The sequence below is a fragment of the Wolffia australiana genome, chromosome 1 (assembly GCF_029677425.1).
Source record: "Wolffia australiana isolate 7733 chromosome 1, ASM2967742v1".
Lineage (NCBI taxonomy): Eukaryota > Viridiplantae > Streptophyta > Magnoliopsida > Alismatales > Araceae > Wolffia > Wolffia australiana.
This window is the reverse complement of record NC_135835.1, coordinates 25753798-25774859: the sequence shown is the minus strand read 5'-3', so window position 1 is coordinate 25774859 and position 21062 is coordinate 25753798. Positions and strand designations below refer to the sequence as shown.

The window sequence follows — 21062 nt, the reverse complement described above, 5'->3', positions numbered from 1 at the left end:
ATGCCGACTACAAGGTTGACATCAGCCGTGGCCTCCCCTCAGAAACAGTCACCGGAACTATGCCTATTCCCTGCAGCGATACCGAGGCTGGTTTGGCATCCCAACCGGCTCCTTCTTCTGAAATTAAAAGAAGAACCTCCTTTACTTCGTAACGATAACCTCAGAACCTGCCGGCGCGCTAATCATTTTTTCAGAATAACATGAAATTTATCAGAAAACATCAATCAGAACAAAGAAAACACCAGCTGTCATGACCCGACTGGTTCTTTGGTAGTCCAAACTTATCCACTGCGCGGATAACCTTCGGAACCTCAGAAACACTAAGGTTCTGAAAGAACGTTTGTTGAGCATTTCTAAGTTTCCATTGAGTACTTTGATCATACGTGGAGTCTTCGTTCAACTTCGAGCTCTAACACAGTTCTTGAAGAACCTCCACCGCTCCTATTGCCTTCCCCGAGGCATCACACTTAACCTAAAAAAACAAAAACTTTGTTAGTGCTTTTCTCGTGTCAGTAGTTCGAAGCTACGCCCCCCTTCCTCCAGTACAAAGCCAGACCCGAGGCGCGGAAGCGGTGAATATATTAAGATGAAGATGAGCGTTCAGATTCAGACGAGCGTGAATATTAAGATTCAGACGCGACTGAAGGAGCGTAGAAAAGTGAGGTTTTCATATGGAAACTTCGTACCTCCGCAAGCACCTTCATAGCCGCCTCACTTACTCTTGCTTGGACTGGTCTCTCTTCAATCCTTCTCGGGATCAACGGTATACGAGTTCCCCGCTCGCTCGTCTTCATCTTCACGCTCCTCGCGCCTTCATCTTCACGCTCCTCGCGCCTCGGCCTCGGAAATCCAAACAAAGGTTCTGTTCCTTCGCTTCGTTATTTCATAACCTCATTCATCAGTCAGGTACTCGGTGCGTGCATTGGTGAGACAGAACGGCATCACGAGCCACTCACTCATGCCCTCCTTTGTGCTGAACGCCGTCTTCTCTCCCCAAAGAAAGATTAGGTTATGTTTACATAACATAATCATAATCAATGCTCTACTCTTATAGCAGCAGCTCCCATCCAGCACACGGAGGCTTCAAGCAAGGCCTGTGCGTTTCAAATTCCCTGTATCAGCTGCAGTCATAGGCGCCCCACCTGTTAGTACTGTCGAAGCGGTAGTCTGCTCTCTGCTTGCAGCTCGTTCCGTGCTTATGCACTCGACTCGCAGCCTACTCCACTCGTTACCACTGAACGACGAAGCCAGGAGCGGAAGGAGGGACTTGAACCCTCAACCTCAGCCTTGGCAAGGCTATGCTCTACCATTAAGCTATTTCCGCCAACTTTTTTTATGAAAGAAAGCACTACTGAGCAATTCACGTATCACTTGATACGGACGACTTATCTGCCGGACCACACCGAACTCCGATCGAGCTACGAGCACGAGTAGGTAGGCGGCTGCTAGGGTGACGGCAGGGCTGGGAAGGTGATGAGAATTTTTTGAGTTTCGCGCCAGATGAGATGATGATTAGTAGGTCAGGGAAGTTTGTTTGTGTACTCTTTATCACGTTCATAAAAGGGGTGCGCCGGCTGCTTCAAAAAGTGTTTAGCTTCTTTCGGTTCTTATTTATCAGAATCGGATAACCTTCGGATAACCTTCGGGTAACCTGGTCCACCTTTGAATGGTGCGAGTTGTAAGGAGGAAGGGGCGGCATTTCATTCTCGTAACTGGAGTGAGTGCACCGCAAGACCAGACAAGTGGCTCCCTCGAGCGGCATCTGTCTTTTAAGTTCTTTCAGAACCTAAGTTATTATTCTACGATAATCCAAGCAGCAGCTCCACGAGTCTTCTCGGAACCGGTCGATTCCTGACATTCTCCCTTCTTTCTTTCAAAGAAGAAGAAGATTTCGATGCAGTTTCTTTTTTTTTCATTTAATAACTTTTTCTTCATTCGCTGTGACTTCTTATGTTCAAAATAACATAACATTCTTATGATGAATCTGAATCTTCATTTCTTGCTCGCGCCTAAGTTGATGAATCGTAACCTTTTGTTTGCTCCCGCTCCTCGCGCCTTACTTTCTTTTGTTCTGATAAATCAGAACCGCAGCCCTTCCAGAAGCCAGTGAATGAACTTCAAGAACCGAAGAGACCGGTTCCTTTGTGTTTGGCTATGTATTATGTATATGGATGTGCATAAAGAAGAGACATCTCTCGACGGGGAAGAAGCAGCAGCGGCACGTCACAAACTAGCTACCAACTGAGCTCCCTAGATGTAGTAAATGAAGATGGGTGCCGGACATGAAAATAAGGCCCGGCCCCTTCAGATTCTCGGTTCGGGCGGGCTCTGCTCTGTCTGAGGCTCGTACTGGGCCGGAGCAAGGTTCTGAAAGTCGGTCAGTTGTTGTTCTTCAATCAAAGAATCTGAAAGAAGCGGATAGAGCTGGGCGAGGAGGCGCTTGCGGCGTTCGCCTACTTTGATAGGCTTAGCATTGCAAGCTTTTAGAGCAGAGAGCTTACCGTTTGTTTCTATTAGAGTCACGAGCTTGTTGTAGTCGGTCCTAAGGGAGAACCTTGCTGCTTACTTGCTATATCCCCGCGTCCTTGCACCTTCTTTCTTGAAGAACAAAAGGAACCTTCCCCCTCTCCCCAGGGACCGACCGTATGGAGTATAGCCAAGTGGTAAGGCATCGGTTTTTGGTACCGGCATGCAAAGGTTCGAATCCTTTTACTCCAGATTATGAACACCCGATCGGATCTGTCAAGAACGAGCTGACGACTACAGGTAAACTTGGTTCCCTGAGCCCAGCTTGTGGCAAGCCACGACGTTTGACTTGAACCCACTTTGCTAAGATAAGAGAGAGAGAAGGTTTCGAAGAGAGTTTTTTTTTTAATCCTTCCAAACACAACACTTCTTTCAGAACGTTGGATAACGTTGGATAACCTTCGGATAACACCTCAGAACCTTCGTCACTTCGTTCATCAAGAAATGATGCGCTTTAGCTTAGACGAATTCAACTTCTCTAGATCATGGTGTTGTTCCCACAGTTTATGCTTTCCCGAGGCAGAAAGCCCATTTTTGACTTTATTTCGCTCCCGCTTTCGCTTCTGCTCCCGCTCGTCTTCATCTTCACGCTCATCGCGCCTTGTTTTCAGCAGCATTGCAATCATAGGCTCCCCTTTTGAAAAGTCGGAAGGAAGCACATTTACTTCTACACTTATCCGTTTCTTAACAGAACCTCATTTATCGCTCCCGCTCACTCGCGCCTAAAGTCGCTTCTTCGCTCCATCGCGTCTTCATCTTCATCTTCACGCTCCTCGCGCCTTCGGAAAACCTTTTACTTTGTAAACCACGTGCACCGCTTTCAAGAAGCAAGGTTTTATATTTTAACATAAAACTCTCACCCACCGAAATAGCTTAAATAAGAAGAGGTAACGAAGTTATCTCTTTAAAGAGTTCCGCACCAGGACTCAACCGAACTCTAGGAGAGAGTCGTGAACACTTCTCCGAGAGACATGGTTCGATACGGTGCATCCAATGTCTTTCTTGGTTGGAAAAACCAACGCCCGCTCGGAACAAGTCTCTCTATTTTTTTTATTATTCTCGGGAGCAGAGCAGTCACAGAATGAACCAATCCAATGAATAAAATAATTCGACCATTAGCACCGAATCTGACTCTTAAAAAGCCACAGCTTACTTCGACGTTTCCTATTTCCCATAGAATCTCCGGGGCAGCCGCCACTCTTGTCTTGTTAAGTCCGATTCTTTGTCTGAAAATCGGTTTTCTGAACTATACCGACTATAATGTATATCTCTTTTTCTTTTTTGTATCAAAGCTCATCCTAAGTAGCTTACTCCATCTTACTTACTATGCGCTGTTATATCATGTATTTAATGGCCTTAATAAAATATTTAGCTCTTTGGATAAAAATAAAGTTATCATCATTATTATGATTATAATAATAATTATTAGTACTTTATCTTTTTTTTAAAAGGCGCGGAAGCGGTGAATATATGAGGCGCGAGGAGCGTTCAGATTAAGATGAAGACGAGCGGGAGCAGAAGCGACGTGCGACTTTAGGCGCGACAGAGCGAAGATGATAAGCAGTAAATTAAGATTAAGATGAAGACGCGGAAGCGGTGAATATATTAAGATTCAGGAGCGGAAGCGGTGAATATTTATCTGAAGGCGCGGAAACGGTGAATATTAAGATTCAGGCGCGGAAGCGGTGAATATTAAGATGAAGACGAGCGTGAAGATGAATCTGAAGATTCAGAAGAAGTGTAGAAGTCAAACTCCACTCCCATTTTAGAGTGGAAATCTGTCGCGTCGTGGGCGGTAGGTCTTGTCGTTGAGCACGTAACCGAAGCCACGCCACCACTATCTATATATGATTCTTTTTTTCGAACAAGAGGCTGGGCGCATCTAGGATTGACCTAGAATTATGATTTATTGCAGAACCTTCCCTCATAAAAAAAATATGGAATGACGATTGGGTCCAGGAGCCTGCTGAGCCACAGGATCCCCCTCTTTTAATCGATCAAATAGAGGTTCTGATTTATAATAATTTGACTTTTCTTTTATAAGAAGTCAAATATAAATAAACAGAGAAGGGGCGAAGCGAATAACTTAAGAATAATTCTTTAACAATTCCCAAAGCAAAAGTCAAGCTATCGCGGTCATGTTTATTATTTCCGATATTGAAAGGAAGGAGGATCAAGGTGGGAACCGTAGTTGTTTCGTTTGAAGCTGCACCGGTGATCTCGATCGGTACGAAGTAGTTGATTCCAGCCGAGAAGACCAGGAAAAGGAAGGATAAAGAATGTCATATATCTCAGGAGCTAAATCAGTTCCCGATGAACAAGTAAGAATTGCATCAACTAAAATTGAAGGAATTGGACCTAAAAAAGCCATTCAGGTTCGTTATCGATTAGGTATCAGTGGGAACATAAAGATGAATGAGTTAACCAAGTATCAGATCGACCAAATTGAACAAATAATAGCTCAAGATCATCTTGTTCATTGGGAATTGAAAAGGGGAAAACGAGAAGACATCGAACGATTAATCTCTATTTCTTGTTATCGTGGAATTCGTCATCAAGATGGATCGCCCTTACGCGGTCAACGAACTCATACTAATGCAAGGACTTTTTGCAAGCAAATTCGGAAATGAAAGAAGCGAACTTGGTACTTGTCTGATCAATTACAATGTTCATCAATAGGAAGTCGTTTTTTTTTTCTTTGTCTGGTGACTAATGACGTATACGTATAGTAGGCCCCCTTCGCCACTCCACGTCTGGCTCGGCTGGCTTGGTCTCGCTCCTTTCGCCCGCCTATTGTATCGGCTCGGCTTCGTCTGCGACTGAAACTCTCTAGGCAGTCATGAGCATCGCTCATGACTGGTAGTTCTCCCGCTCGTAAACTCGCCCCTTCGGAACCTTCGTTAAGCTTCGTCAGAAGCAACTAGTCGCTTCCAACTCTTGTACTTTATTCATGGTCTAGTCTTTCTTCGTTTCTTCATTCGCTGTTCATTGACTTCGTAACGTGACCTCAGAACCTTGCCGCCAACGCACGCTACTAGGAGGTTCTGAAAGAAAGTCAGCAAGCTACCTTGCTTGCATTCTTTATCTTTACTTCGTTTCTTTTAGAACGTGTTTATTTCTTGAATCATGTTCTTTCTTCTTCATCTTCGACTTCTTATCCACGCTCCTAAGCGCTGTCGAACCTGAATCGCTCCGCTCCCGCTCACTCGCGCCTCATTCATCATTCTGCTCCATCAGTCGCGTCTTCATCCTCATATTCACGCTCGCTCACTCGCATCTTCATCTTAATCTTCCCGCTCGTAAACTTCGCGCCTGCATTCATTTATGTGAATGATCGTGTCTTCGACATCCTATTCAGTCTGATTAGATATTTCATTGAAACAGAGTTCTTGCATTCTGTCTCTCTTTTCTTTTCGGATTCCGAAGAGGCCGATCCTAATTTATGAGGAGCCGGACGATCCTCCTCAGATAAAGCCGACGCGTTCGGCAAGAACAACTTCAACTATGTGGATTTTTTGTTTCGGTCAGGTTATCGGATAAAGGAAGAAGGCTGCTTTCTATCAGTCCCAAGTTCCCCCTACTTCCACGGTCCGCTTACCGAGGAAGAGATGCGGGAGGACCCGAGGTTATGTTTACATAACAACGTTCTGCAAGGTTCTGAGGTTACGTTACGATGGGGGTATAGAGCCGTAAGCGCGGTGGGAGTGAAAGAGGACGTGCTCGTACGGTTCATAGTTGGGGTAGGAGATTCTCGTGGATTGTTGGGAACTTTCACTCCTCTATATTCGAAATATGCCTTTCTAGGAGCATTACGATCTGCAGCTCAAATGGTCTCTTATGAAGTCTCTATTGGTCTTATTCTTATTGTGCGCCTTGTGAGCACGTTTGGATGCGCGAAGGCAATCGCTCGGATGTTCCCCTAACCCAACCCGGGAACGGACCGGAGGGAACCGCAGCATGAGGAATGTCCGCGTCTCGTCGCAAGGCTGATTTTGTTTTCATAGGGCGGGTAGTGCAGTCCGGAGCACAAGGGTCCTGGTACTATCCAGGTGCGAAGAACCCCGGAGGTTACTGCAATGAGCAGAAATGTAACTCACCGGCCTAAACGACGAGCAAACACTCGAACTTGAGAGCAAGGGATCACCCAACGAATGGTTCTGAAAGAAGTTATTTTTAACATAAATTAAAATCACTGAATCACTGAATAATAAAAAGATAAGAATAATCATCAAAGAAAGAAACGTGATGCTAATCAATGAAATAAAAAAGTGAAGCATGAAAACAAAATAAGTTCTCAAAGAACTTTAATAGAAGCTCACTCTGCGAGAATAACTTACTAAGCCGTGCCCTTAGGGGGCGGGACAGGGCCAAGCCCTGATGGGTGACAGATCGGCCATAGGAGTACTCCGGGAGCAGGGCAACTAATGTCAAGCATACGACGATGCCGCCTGCTGTGGAAGTCCCCGGCAGAGGAAAGGGCTGTAGGTGATGGCGCGTTCTGCTTCTTAGGGCGCAGAAAGAGTTCTTATGGGGTCGTGCGTGGCTGCTGGTATAGATCAAGAAAGGCGGGCCGCATGGGACCTATTCTCTTAATAGGCGGCAAGCAAAACTGAATAGGAAAGGCGCGGAAGCGGGGAAGATTAAGATGAAGACGCGACTGATGGCGCGAGTGAGGGGCGAAGCGAATAAATTATTGAAGAACTTCTCTTGAAGATAATTATCCGCTGGATAACGTTATCCAGCGGATAAACGATGAAAGTAAAAGTCAAAGTAAAGAAAACAGAAAACATAAAATTAAAGAGAGTGCCCTTTTTTTTTAGTCATCAATAGAAAGAGGGTCTCATGTGGAGACAGGCTGGCGATAAACAAAGAAAGATGAGACGGGACGGACTGTAAGAGGCCGCTGCGGGACTACCAGAGGAAAGCCCGCCCCCGCTAGCTAAGATAGATAGATATTCCCGGTGCGCATATTCTCTATTTAGAATCTCTTCCCGACCAGGCCAGCGGGTTGGGATGGGAATGGCTCAGCCCACATGCATCATTTGATGAAAGCACTCCACCTTTTCAACGAAAGCTTTGCTTGGTAGGCGCTGCCTACTCACCCCACTCCCTCAGACAATGCAATGCTCTGAACACTCCAATTTGAAGTTCAGCCCCCTTCTCCCATGCGGAGTCACAGGCAGCGCCCCGGAAAAAAGCACGGACGAGCCACGTGCAGGGAAACTTGCACGTGTGGTTCTGGCCAGGGACCCCGGTATACTGTACTAATATGTGTAGGTCCCTGTAATTCGAGTGAGATTGTCATGGCGCAAAAGCAGATATGGTTTGGTATTCCCTTGTTCCCCGTATTGGTTATGTTCCTTATTTCTTGTCTAGCAGAAACTAATCGAGCTCCGTCTGATCTCCCAGAAGCGGAAGCTGAATCAGTTGCAGGTTATAATGTAGAATATGCGCGGGATGCGATCCTTAAGAATTCACTGTTGGCGGAAGCCAATGTCCCGGGGTCCCGGGGACTCATTCTGACTGAAACAAGGGGTGGGTCTTTACCAACTTTAAAATCCAAGATTTCTGGTTCAGCATTCAAAGGCACTCTTCATTCTTCATTCAAACTCATGAATTTCGGGGTTTCTGTTCAGTTACGAAGTAAATGAAGGAGTTGGGTAAAGAAAACTCCCTCCTTGGACGAGCATGGAGCTTAGTCAAGTAGAACCGGGTTGCGCTGCTTGATGCTCCGATCGAAAACAAATCAGTGGGGCCATGCCGGTACGACAGAATATGCGTTAGAAAGGTCAATCCCTCCCCCCCCCCCTTTCTTGTAAAAAAAAAACCGGGCCCGCCCGCTTCCATAGAACAATATCGTGGCAACGTAGACCTAAGTGAGTTTATTGGATCCTGGGAACCATCACAAGTACGGCCGGTTGAACGAGAATGCCGTGTCGTCCAGCGGAGCTTAGAAGAAGGTTACTCGGAGCCTAGAAGAAGGTGACTCGCGCAGACAGCTGACTCCTTTTCAATAGAAAGGAATAGCCAAATCAACCCAGCTGGCTGGTAAATTTCAGTGATCTTATCGGCCGGCAAACCGGAGACGGACGACCACGGTCCCGACCTTACCAGCATCGTAGGTTTACTAATCAATGAACCCCCTGTATTTTCTGACAAAGTGAACAAAGTCGGAACAAACCGTCATAGTCACGACATGTTGTTGATATTGATGGAGTTGGAGGGAGTCAGAGACTACCACTGAATCCATCCATAAACCGTCACCCCGGTCACCTTCGTAATCAAAGCGTCACTTTTTAGTTACCCTTTTTCGAATCTCCTGTAGGGGGGCAAGGAGGAGCACGTAGGAATGCCGACCACTACATAAGCCCCTGGTGGCTGAGGTTCAGCATGAAAAAGCGGGGGAGAGTCAAGTAAAGTACAACAAAGTGGGACGCTAGTACTTAAACAAGGGTTTCTTCTTAGCGCTAATCTTGCCTTTTTCAGCAGGTTCTGCAAGAAAGAAGCGCTAGGTTCTTCTTTTGCTCCTAAGCGCTAAGCGCCTTCTCTAACTTTGGAAATATTTTAAAGTATTTTCTTATGATGACCTGGTCGAGAGAGTACGAAACATCGGTGTAAAAGATTGAGTGGAATCAGTGAGGTTTACGAAAGTAAATGCTAGAAACGTTCGGTTAGGTTTACTTTGCCCCCTTGGCTTTTTCTGCATCTCCAGATAATCCCTCCGCGGGATTTATCTTTCCCAGCCACTAAGGTTTCGTTCGGTCCTCTTCCCCATGGTATGGTATATGAGCGTGAGAGCAGAGCTTTATATAACACACATAAATAAATTAACTTCGTTACCTAAAGTGGAATAGGCCGAGTGAATTGCATGTGTCCTGCCTCCGGGTTCCTATCGAATGAATGATTGAAGAAAGTTTGTTTAACGTTCATTTTTCAAAACGTGGAGCATAAAAAAAAAGCCCGCTCTGATTCTTTTTATTTTATTTGAGGGCGCGCGCGATAAAGCTTCTATTTAATACTAAAGATATGCCTTACCATAGAACCATTGAAAGTGCACGCCCACTGGAGTTTCCTTGCAATGTGCTTCCTACAGGGGACATTCTCCACAAACTTAGTGTTTCCATATCTTTATTTCAGAACCTGTTCCAGGAACCATGATGGAATTAGATTCCATGTTTGAATCATTTCCATACAACCAAACTTTTTTTCATAACCTATCCTACAATGGTTTGTAGTCATTCTTCGAAAGGCACTACCATTATTTATCTGCTGGATAACCTTCGCTCCTGAAGTCGCTTTCGCTCCCGCTCCTAAAGTAGCGCGTCGCTTCTGCTCATAAATTCCTCGCTTCTGCTCCGCTCCTCGCGCCTGTAGAACATAATTTAGCTCTTAGCATTCGGCTAACACTCCCACCGCCTACTCCCTCCTTTCCAAAAGTTAAGAATGAATTCGATGATAATCGGAAACAACCTCCACCCAACTTTGAGATCTGCACTTGCTTATGTTCTGTAAAGTTGGATTGGATTATGATTGAATTCACCCACTAGCTCAATGGATAGTTAACTCTGGGTCCTGTTCTTTTCCACCTAAACTGGAAGCAGCAGATCTTACTCTCGCACGCACCTCAATGATCCTTTTTCGTCATATGTCCCGCTCCCGCTCCTCGCGCCTTCTTCTCGTTTGGATAGATAAAAGAGTCTGGTTTGATCTTAAGTCACATTTCTTGCATGGGCGACCTTCCCAACAAGTTCGGGTGATGCTACTACCAATACCAAGGTGAATCATATCGAGCGAAAACCCTACCTTGCTGTCGTATCGAAGCGATCGGGGAAAGGGGCTTCCCCGGACCGAGCAAGTGCTTTCACGGTCTGCTATTCCTGCTTTACTTCGTACTTTAGCATCATGATTAGCACTACGCGCCTCATTCAACCAGCAAAGCAGCCCTTTCGAAAGCCAGAGCTTCCACTTCTACCCAGAACCGCGCAAGAGGCGCAGAAGCGATGAATATGAGGATTCAGACGCGAGTGAGCGAGCGAGCGGGCGCGAGGCGCGGAAGCGGTGAATATATTAAGATTCAGACGCGAGTGAGCATTTTTATTCTTTTTTTTAATTCTTTTAGAACCGATTATCATCACCACATTTCCGCGTTAAGAGCCTAGTTCTCAATAGCGCACCAAGGTGGTTAGTGGGTCCAGAAAGACTCATCCTATAGGTAGGAATTGGAACGAAGATGCGTGCGAGATCAAGTTAAAAAAAAAAGAAGGCGCGAGGGAGCGGAGCGAAGAAGCGACGGCGTGACTTTAGGAGCAAAGAACATGATTCAAGAAATAAACACATTCTGATAAAAATAAAAACGGAATTATAAGAAAGAAGGTTATCCGAAGGTGATGCCTGGTACGAAGTCAGAAACGATGAAACGATGAATCAACGTTCTGCAAGAAAAGAAAGAAAAGTTGTTGTTCCCAAAAAGCGATGAGTTAGGAATCTCTCAACTGACCGAAAAAAACAACGTTCCAGAGGCATCTTCCATTCATATCGATTTGGGTCTTTCTGCACCATATTTAGATCTTCCCCTTCTTCGATCCGGAATTCCCAGCAAATCCTTGACTCCTCGAATACAATGGGATTTAACACCTGGCGAATCTTTCACTCTACCTCCTCTGATTAAGACTAAAGGATGTTCCTGCGAATTATGACCTTCGCCTGGAATGTGAGCAAATATATCATGTCGATTGCTCAACCGTACTTTGGCTATCTTACGTGGAGCTGAATTTGGTTTTTTCGGTCTTCTCGTCGGAACACGCGGGCGTACTCCTTGCTTCTGGGGACATTGATCCGAAGCTCGAGTACGGTCCGTGCGCCGTTTTTCTTTTCTACCATGACGAATCAATTGATTTAATGTAGGCATCTCGGATAACCTTCGGAACCTTCCCCTTTGCCCTCTAACTAGTTGTTACTCCTGATCCGAAGCACCCCTTTTCCATTCATAGAGAGATCCAATCGTCAAAATCAATAAAAAGGCCATCATGGACCAAGATCCAAACGGATCAATCTTGTTGGGAGATACTGCCCAAGGAAAAGAAAAGGTGACTTCCGGATCAGGGATAATAAATAAAATAGGAAGCAGATAAAATCGTATATCGAAACGACTTCTGGCATCACCGGAGGGATCAGAACCACATTCGTGGGCCGAAAATTTTTCTGGATAGGTCGAACTATTGGAAGCAAATGGAAAAGGAAGACCGAGTGGGATCAAAGAAACTGGCGGACTGATCACTAAATAGATACAAATAGGTGCAAATTCTGACATCACCACAGCCCACTTCGTTCTCTCGCTCTGCTCGCGGCGCTCCTTGCTCGCGGAGCGGCATACCAAAAAAAGACTATATATATAATAAGAATATCTATGGAAGTGGATACTTTCTGTTTTTTTGTTAGTTCCTTGAGACTTTCGGATCTTATCAAAGGAGTTCCCGTTGGTTGTCGCATGAATAAAAGGAAGCAATCAGTCGACCTGGGGACAGAAGACGTTACTTGGAAACGCTAAACCGACAGATCTGAAGATAAGTTCTTTTTACAGATTAAGCGTTTCTTCTGTTTACTTCTTGCGCCTTTTGCTCGTCGCTTCGCTCCTGAAGTCGCTCGTCGTGCCGTCGGAACCTTCATCGTTGATTCATCATTTTATTTATGTGAAAAAAACATAACCTTTCATTCTTCTTCATCTTCGACTTCCGCTCACTCGCGCCTAAGCCCCCGCTCTCGCGCCTCAGAACCTCTTTATTTCATTAAGACACAACTTTGATAGGTTGACGGGAGTATTGGTCTAGGGGGAGGAGCGAAGCTGGCACGTGGAGTCTAGCTACTACTACACGAGTCCCACACATCACACCACTCCACAAAATAGACTTTCAATTCAAGCTTCATCGGCTACAGATAGGGAAAGGCTTTGAATCCATTCTTTCAAAACCTCATCAGACTCCGAAGGTTATGAAATAAATTGACTTCTTCTTCTTCAGATTCATCTTCATTGACTTCGTAACATGAATCTTACTTAATCTTCATCGCTCCTAAGCGCGTCGCTTCTGCTCCGCTCCCGCTCGTCTTCATCTTCACGCTTGTCTTCATCTTAATATTCACCGCTTCCGCGCCTCATAACCTTTCTTATAAAAAAGCTCCCGCTCCATCAGTCGCGTCTTCATCTTAATCTTCACGCTCGTCTTCATCCTCATATATTCACCGCTTCCGCGCCTTGTCTCTGTTTATGTCTTGGATTAGAACAAATCACTATAATTCGTCTGCACCTACGGATCAGTCGACATTTATCTTCTGATTAAAATAAGAACCTAATAACTGCTGCATGATCATATGAAGCCGGGCTTTCTCCAGGTATGAAAGCAGTGGGCCCATCTTCTTCGTTGTTCTTGCAGAACCTTGACTGATTTTACTTCACCTATAACTCTTGGCTCTCTTTAGGGGAAAAATCCTCATACCCCGACATGCCGAGGTAAAAAAAATATATATTAAAAAACAAAACCATGAACATATCATTTTTTACAATGAATCGCATCAACCTCCGAGCGATTCAAATAAGAGGAGGCTATCGCTTGCTTCGAGCGATTAAGAAATGCAGAGTTTTTAACTGTCAGAGTGAAAACATTAATAATATTTTTAGAACGGTGTGTTGTAAAGGATATTCATTCATTGGAAGAGGACTGAGAAAGGAGTTGATTGACTTGAAATTGTAGAGAAAGTGCATGACATTAAATCAAAATAGAAATAATTTTATAAGGGCGTATTTGTCTATTCATAATTATGGTTACTGGGAACGATTAGTAAATTCTATTAGGACTTCAAGAGGGAAGATTAGCTATCCTGGTAAGATATATGCTTATATGCACTTCATAGAACCCTACCCTAGAATTAATGATTTTGAAGTGCTTACATATGGATTTCTACTCTTGCTAGAGCAGTATGCTTATAAAGTTAAGTCGAAGTACGTCGAATTTACTATGGGTTATATCATGAAATTACCTAATATTAATGAGATCGTATGTACTTTAGGGAAGGCTATTCCATTGTATGATACTTTAAGTAATAATAAAATACCCAAACACACTTCATTAAAATATTAACCATAAAGTTCAAATTCTTTAGTCATTAATGAGCAATTAAACCACAGAGAGCGTCGAAGCAAGTAATCGCACTTGACATATAAAAATGTAAGGTATACATCTGGAAAACCTTCGGTTACCTAGTGAACATGTAAGAAACGCCGCCCCTTTTTGCTCGCCGCCGCCTCCCGCTCCATCGCGCCGCCGCGCAAATGCAACTCAGAACCATTAGTGATGTCATTTTGCATCCCCACATTTCAGAGGAGTCAATCATCGGCTCTTGAATAGCAACAATAGAAATGGAATGGGATTGGATAAGCTACCTCCACTGGAGACCTTTGGTCCCCTGTTGTTCCAGATCAGGTTCTGCAATCACGAAGTTAAGTAAGTTCGGAAGTGGAAGTTTCAGTTCGGGAATTTACTTTACCTAACACTTCGCGTTACCTTGGGAGGGCTGTTTTGTTGATGCTTTCCTTGAATGAAGAAGAACAGAGATAGCAGGAGGTCACGTAGATCTTCTATTTCGCCGCTTTGATTACTCCTGACTTCATGGTCTTGGAGAGTTTGCTTCTACATGGAAACGAAGACCTTCGAAAACATTAGACAGGGAAGAAAGGGGAGAAAGTCAAGTCTAAGCGCCATATGGCACGAAAAGGAAATCCTATTTCGGTAACACTTGATCTGAATCGTAGTTCAGATCCAAGTCGGTTCAGTGAGGGCGACCGCGAAAGTCACCGAATGGGTCTGTCTTTTCCCGTCCGGACTAAATAAAGTGGGAATCCGGGACGAACACGACTTCTTCTAATGCTAGAAGACCACAGGAAGACACCCGGGACAAGAGCATGTCGTGAAAGAAGCACACTGGTTTGCTTCGACCGTGTCTCCGGGGCACAGTTGAATGTAGATATCATGAACGAACAGGATACCAGGCCGAGAAACCCGGGCAACCACTCCCCTAATGTGCCGATCGCTAGCGCATCCAGGGCCCCGGCGCCCAGCTCCGCTGGAGAGACCGTCACTGATCTGGGTTTTTTCTTCTAGGATAGACTGACTTATTCTGCGAACGCCTAGCCCCAGGTTACGAAGTCAAGAATTAATCAGGAGCGAGTGAGCGGGCGCGAGTTTACGAGCGGACTTTAGGCGCGAGTGGGCGGGAGCAAAAAGTGGATAAGAATAACATAAAAAAAGTGCTATGTTCAGATCAGTGAATAAACCGAAAGAAGAGACGTTTCTCGCTCGGCGCCGCACTATGCTCCGCTTATAAAAATGATTCGGTGGAACCGGTGAACAGATTTCCTAGCAGCGAGGGAATCTGGGACAGAGGGCTCGTAGTACGCGCTAGCGCAGCTATTCAGTGGAAGGGAAGGAGCCTAAACCCTTATTTTTTTTTAGAAACAAAAGCAGTACAACTCGGATGAGACTAAGCAGCTACTGTTCCGACGCGCCCCTGATGATTAAGACCGAACTCTAAAATGGAGCCTAGTTGAGTTGAAGCTGTCATTAAAATCATAGAATGGAAAAAAAGAAAATGGGCGGGATATGGATGCAAATATGGATGGGGAGTCTTGCTTAGTAAAGAGACTTTTAGGTTCTGATTTCTCAGAATGAATTTACTCTGTTTTTCTCTAAAGATAACAACCCGCTCACTCGCCCCTCAGCTGTCCATTTCTTATTCATTCAGGGCGCCCGGACTTGGCAGTGCTCCTTTCTCAAACCAGAAAAACTCTGAACGTTAGGCGCTTAGGAGCGGGAGCGGGAGCGGCGACGCGACTCAGCAGGAGCAGAAGCGAGTGAGCGGGAGCAGATAAAAATGTGATAGGCTTAAGCTAAGCCTATCACGAACAGCGTCGCTGCTTGATCGGCGGGGAGGAGCATCTCTATGGGGCAAGGTTGTTTTCAAGCGCTTTTACTTCGTAACCACCGGGTTTGAGAGTCGTGTGATAGGTGACTATCCTGCACATGTATGTAGTCTGCGCTGGTGAATGGAAGCCCCCGCAAGAAAGAAGCGGCTCTTCCCACGTTCCATTGACTCTATTTATTATTATGGTAAAATGGTGTATCAAGATGTCAATCTGAGATCTTATTTCGGTTCAATACGTCCACCTACGATAAGTTCCTTTGGCTTTCGTCTCGGTAGGTGTATTATTCTACATTTTCCCAAAAGGACATTCATTCATTTCTTTCTTCCCCGTCGACCACTACGACTAAAACGACGCGACAAATCAAGACCCGGAAAGGAGAAGGGCCGGTGGTGGGCATTTGGGAAAGTCGAGCCAATCGGGTGTCTTCAAAAAAGCGCGGTTCTGAGGCGCAACTTTAGGAGCAGGAGCGAAGTGAGAGGTTCCGAAGGAACTGAAATAAAGTCGATCAGGCTCGACGACCGGGAGAAGCAAAACGAAATCCGGATTTGGCCGAAAAAGATGCAACGCTATGGATACCATGACCGATCACCATCGATAAAGAAGAAACTTTCTAAATCACTTCGGGTCAGCGGGACCTACAAGCATCCGAAAACCGCCGGGGTTGTAAATGACATAGCTTTCCTGATAGAAGACTCCTTCAGAAAAACGAAGTTATTCAAGTTCTTTTTACCAAAGAACTCTGACAGCCCGACGAGTAATCTACTAAAGAGGACCCTCCCCGCTGTGCGCCCCTCCTTTAATTATTTGGTCATGCAATACTTTTTTAATACAAAGAACAAAATGAATTTCGACCCCGTCGTAGTTCTCAATCATTTTGTGGCACTGGGCGTGGCTGAACCATCTACGATGGGGGGAGCTAAGGGAGGAAGCTTAGATAAGAGAATACGCTCTCGTATCGGTTTTTTTGTAGAAAGCTCGACCTGCGATAAAAAGTGTTTGGCCCAAGCCAAAAAGAGGTTGATCCCCTTCATTCGCGAAGCGAATGATCTTCGCCAAGGGAACAACAAAAACAACCATCTCGCTCTTTCCTTTCTTCGGTGCTACCTTTTTCTTTACAAGGGATGGGGTTGGGGTGTATAATAACCTCTTTTTTGAGGATGCCCGGGAACAACTCCTAGGTCAATTAAGTCAAAAATGTTGGAATCTCATGGGTAAGGATAAGGCGCTTGGGGAATTGATAGAGAAATTCATAGACCTAGGTGGGATAGGAGAATTGAACAAGGGAATAGAGATGATGATAGAGATCATACTTAGAAACAGAAGAATTCCGTACGGGCACAATTCTTATTTGAACGAAGTGCAAAAAATGCGATCTGTCACTTTTTGTCTAATAGAACACACACCGCAAGCGCCTTAATTGAGTCGGTAAAGATAAAATCTGTTTATCAAAGTGCTTCTCTGATTGCTCAAGACATCTCTTTTCAACCGAGGAACAATTCATTTTGTTCCATTTTTAGTAACATAGTGAAGGACATTCCATTAATAATGCCAAAAGGGGTGGAGGGGATACGTATTTGTTGTTCAGGTCGATCAGAAGGTGCGGAAATAGCTAGAACGGAATGCGGAAAGTATGGAAAAACATCTCGTAATGTATTTAACCAGAAAATCGATTATGCTCCTGCGGAAGTATCTACTCGTTACGGAATCTCAGGTGTCAAAGTGCGGATCTCATATAGTCAAAAAAAAGAGGGGGCGTGCTATATCCAAACGCATTTAAATTTCGTAAATATCGTAAAGGCAGATGTAGTAGGCGTGTTTTGACGGATGGTACACAACTTGGTTTTGGAAGATATGGCACCAAAAGTTGTAGAGCTGGTCGTCTTTCATATCGAGCCATTGAAGCAGTGCGTCGGGCTATAATCGGACAATTCCATCGTGCTATGAGCGGACAATCACAAAGAAATGGTAAGATATGGGTAAGAGTTCTCGCAGATCTTCCTATTACGGGGAAACCTACAGAAGTGAGAATGGGAAGAGGAAAAGGAAATCCTGCGGGTTGGATTGCTCGTGTGTCCACGGGACAAATCCCATTTGAAATGGATGGTGTGAGTGTATTAAAAAATACACTTCATACAACTCACACCTTACACTTCATACACTTCATACACTTCATACACTTCACACCTTACACTTCATACACTTCATACACTTCACACACTTCACACCTTACACTTCACACACTTCACACCTATTATAATAATACAGTATTGAAAATACACTTCACACCTTACGCTTCACACACTTCACACCTATTATAATAATACAGTATTGAAAAACACACATATAATAGTATACATAAGACATAACACATAACACATAACACATACACCTATAAAAAATAAAATACACCTATAAATCAAATACACCTATAACTCCACCAAAGATAAGTAAGTCGGAGTGATGAAAGGGGCTAGTCCCACCTTGTCGATCTTTCGGATTCAGTTTGAGCGGGGTTGTTCATTTGTCGGATTAAGTTAAAGGGTAGATTTATCAGGGCTTCTTCTTATTCTTAGTAAATAGCTCATATTTAAGAATAGTATTAGCATCTTGAGTTCTTAGGTCAACGACATTTATAGGGCGTGTGCCTACCCAGTCCTCATTTGCATCATAGACATTCTCTCTTTTCGAACTCTTTGGTAGTCCTAGTCTTATGTTCATATTCTTCTTTCCAATCTGTACTTTTTTCCAATCTATTCGGAAATGGGCTTCAGTGGACATTTGCTTTGTTATATATGGATCTTCATATTGCTTTTTAAACCAATCCGCAGTGATTAAATCTTTAGCAGGCCCCTTGTGTTTAAGAATAGTTCCCTCATCTTCTATTTCCAACATGTAGCAGAAGGGGCGAGTGAGCGGGTTACGAAGTCAAAGAAAGAAAGAAAGGCGCGACGGATAGGAGCAGAAGACGAGCAAAAGGCGCGTAGCTAGTACCTTTACTTCGTAACCTTTCCCTTCTACGGTTATGTATAGAAAGAAAGATAGAAAGAAAACTAGGTATAGTTTTTCTCCTAGTGCTCAAGTCGCGTAGCGAGTAAAGAGGTTATGTTATTTTCAATACCTGGGCTCTCGTAGGTTATCTGATTTCTTACACCTTAAAGTTCATAGGACGAAAAGAGGTTTTTAAGGCCCTTATACTCGTTATACCTAACATTGAATAGACTGGGTATTCACCTTATCAATTCTCAAATCAATGATGGGCTTTATTTGGCATCAGAATTCACACTCGAATCGGACTGACCAAATAGTTGTTATGTCAGGCTATTGTTCTCTTGTTCTCTTGAATCCATGGAGTAAGACATTACTTTATCAATAAGATCAATTATTTGATTACTGTATTATTAAATCAAAATAATACAGTAATTTATTATTACTTTTTCTACAAAATCAATTACCTAATGTCGGGGTATGAGTATTGAAAAAGACACATATAATAGTATACATAAGACATAACACATAACACATAACATAAGACATAAAATACACACTTCATACACTTTCATTGTTGCCGACATTTCAAGTTTGAAGAAAGGAGTGAGAAAATATTCGGATAAGCCATAGTAAATACACCTATAACTCTTGGCTCTCTTTAGGGGAAAAATCCTCATACCCCGACATGCCGAGGTAAAAAAAATATATATTAAAAAACAAAACCATGAACATATCATTTTTTACAATGAATCGCATCAACCTCCGAGCGATTCAAATAAGAGGAGGCTATCGCTTGCTTCGAGCGATTAAGAAATGCAGAGTTTTTAACTGTCAGAGTGAAAACATTAATAATATTTTTAGAACGGTGTGTTGTAAAGGATATTCATTCATTGGAAGAGGACTGAGAAAGGAGTTGATTGACTTGAAATTGCAGAGAAAGTGCATGACATTAAATCAAAATAGAAATAATTTTATAAGGACGTATTCTAATATAAGTAGTGATAATATCATCAATGAATTTTGGGATCAATTGAATAAGGATATAGTGGAAAAGTTACCAGATTTTGTAGAAAAAGAAATATTTAATACACAAGTTTATAGGAAATTGAATGAGTACAAGAATAAGGGAATAAATGATAAATGGAATGAGTCGGATTTAAGAAAATTACAAATGCAGATTGAAGATATAACTAGAAAATTTGATGAAAATACTATATTTATTGAAACTCCTAATTTAATCAAACGATTGATAGGAAAGAATCTTATTAGCGCTAAATACTATTTGAAAAAATACATTACTAAAGAACTTTATGATAGCACTATTGTTCAATTTGGTGAATATACAATAGAAGCTATTCTTATATATGCCTTAAGTGTGTCCTTTCACAGTATTCAAGAGAACTCGGTTGTGAGGGTATCTACATTTTTGGGACTAATAGATAGAATTGTTATGACACAGGCTAATATAATTAATAAGAATAAAATTAAAAATAGTCGAGTTGATAGTAGTAGCGAAGGTGATATCAGTCATAAAAAAGGTAAAGAATTTGAAATAGGTAGAAGATTGCTTGAGTTTATGATTGAAAGAAAATTGATATTTCTTGAATCCATTTCCGCGGATGATAATAAATCTGTAGTTAAAAAGAATGGACAGGCTTATATAGAAAAACATTTATTCGTTGTATGCAACTTTGATTTAAGTATTCTCCCGTTGAAACTCAATCTTCCAATGGTTTGCAAGCCCGTAGATTGGCAACATCCATCTGATGATGATGATTACATTGTATTTACATTTCTTAATGAAGAAATAAAGAAGCCTTTTGTGTTATCAGAACTGAAAGGTGGTTATTTAAGCTGTCCATCCTTAAATATACATTACAATCTTCTATCATCTCATAACCTAAATAATTTCAATATAGAATTAGATGATTCTAAGTATAAGGAAATGTGCTCCATATTGAATGGGCTTCAGAACCAAGGATTTAAGATAAATAAAAAGAACCCCAATGGGTTTCATATTAAATACACTTCATACACCTCACACCTTACACCTTACACTTCATACACTTCACACCTTACACTTCACACCTTACACTTCACACCTTACACTTCACACCTTACACTTCATACACTTCATACACTTCACACACTTCACACCTTACACTTCACACACTTCACACCTATTATAATAATACAGTATTGAAAATACACTTCACACCTTACACTTCACACACTTCACACCTATTATAATAATACAATATTGAAAAAGACACATATAATAGTATACATAAGACATAACACATAACACATAACACATACATCTATAAAAAATAAAATACACCTATAAATCAAATACACCTATAACTCTTGGCTCTCTTTAGGGGAAAAATCCTCATACCCCGACATGCCGAGGTAAAAAAAATATATATTAAAAAACAAAACCATGAACATATCGTTTTTTACAATGAATCGCATCAACCTCCAAGCGATTCAAATAAGAGGAGGCTATCGCTTGCTTCGAGCGATTAAGAAATGCAGAGTTTTTAACTGTCAGAGTGAAAACATTAATAATATT

General features: G+C 42.9%; 1 non-coding gene across 1 annotated transcript; it reads right to left on the bottom strand.

Moving 5' to 3' along the window:
* Positions 1-1252: 1252 nt before the first annotated feature.
* On the bottom strand, positions 1253-1324 carry TRNAG-GCC (transfer RNA glycine (anticodon GCC)). Its single transcript has one exon. It is a non-coding gene; the product is annotated as a tRNA-Gly (tRNA).
* Between the last annotated feature and the right edge of the window lie 19738 nt (positions 1325-21062).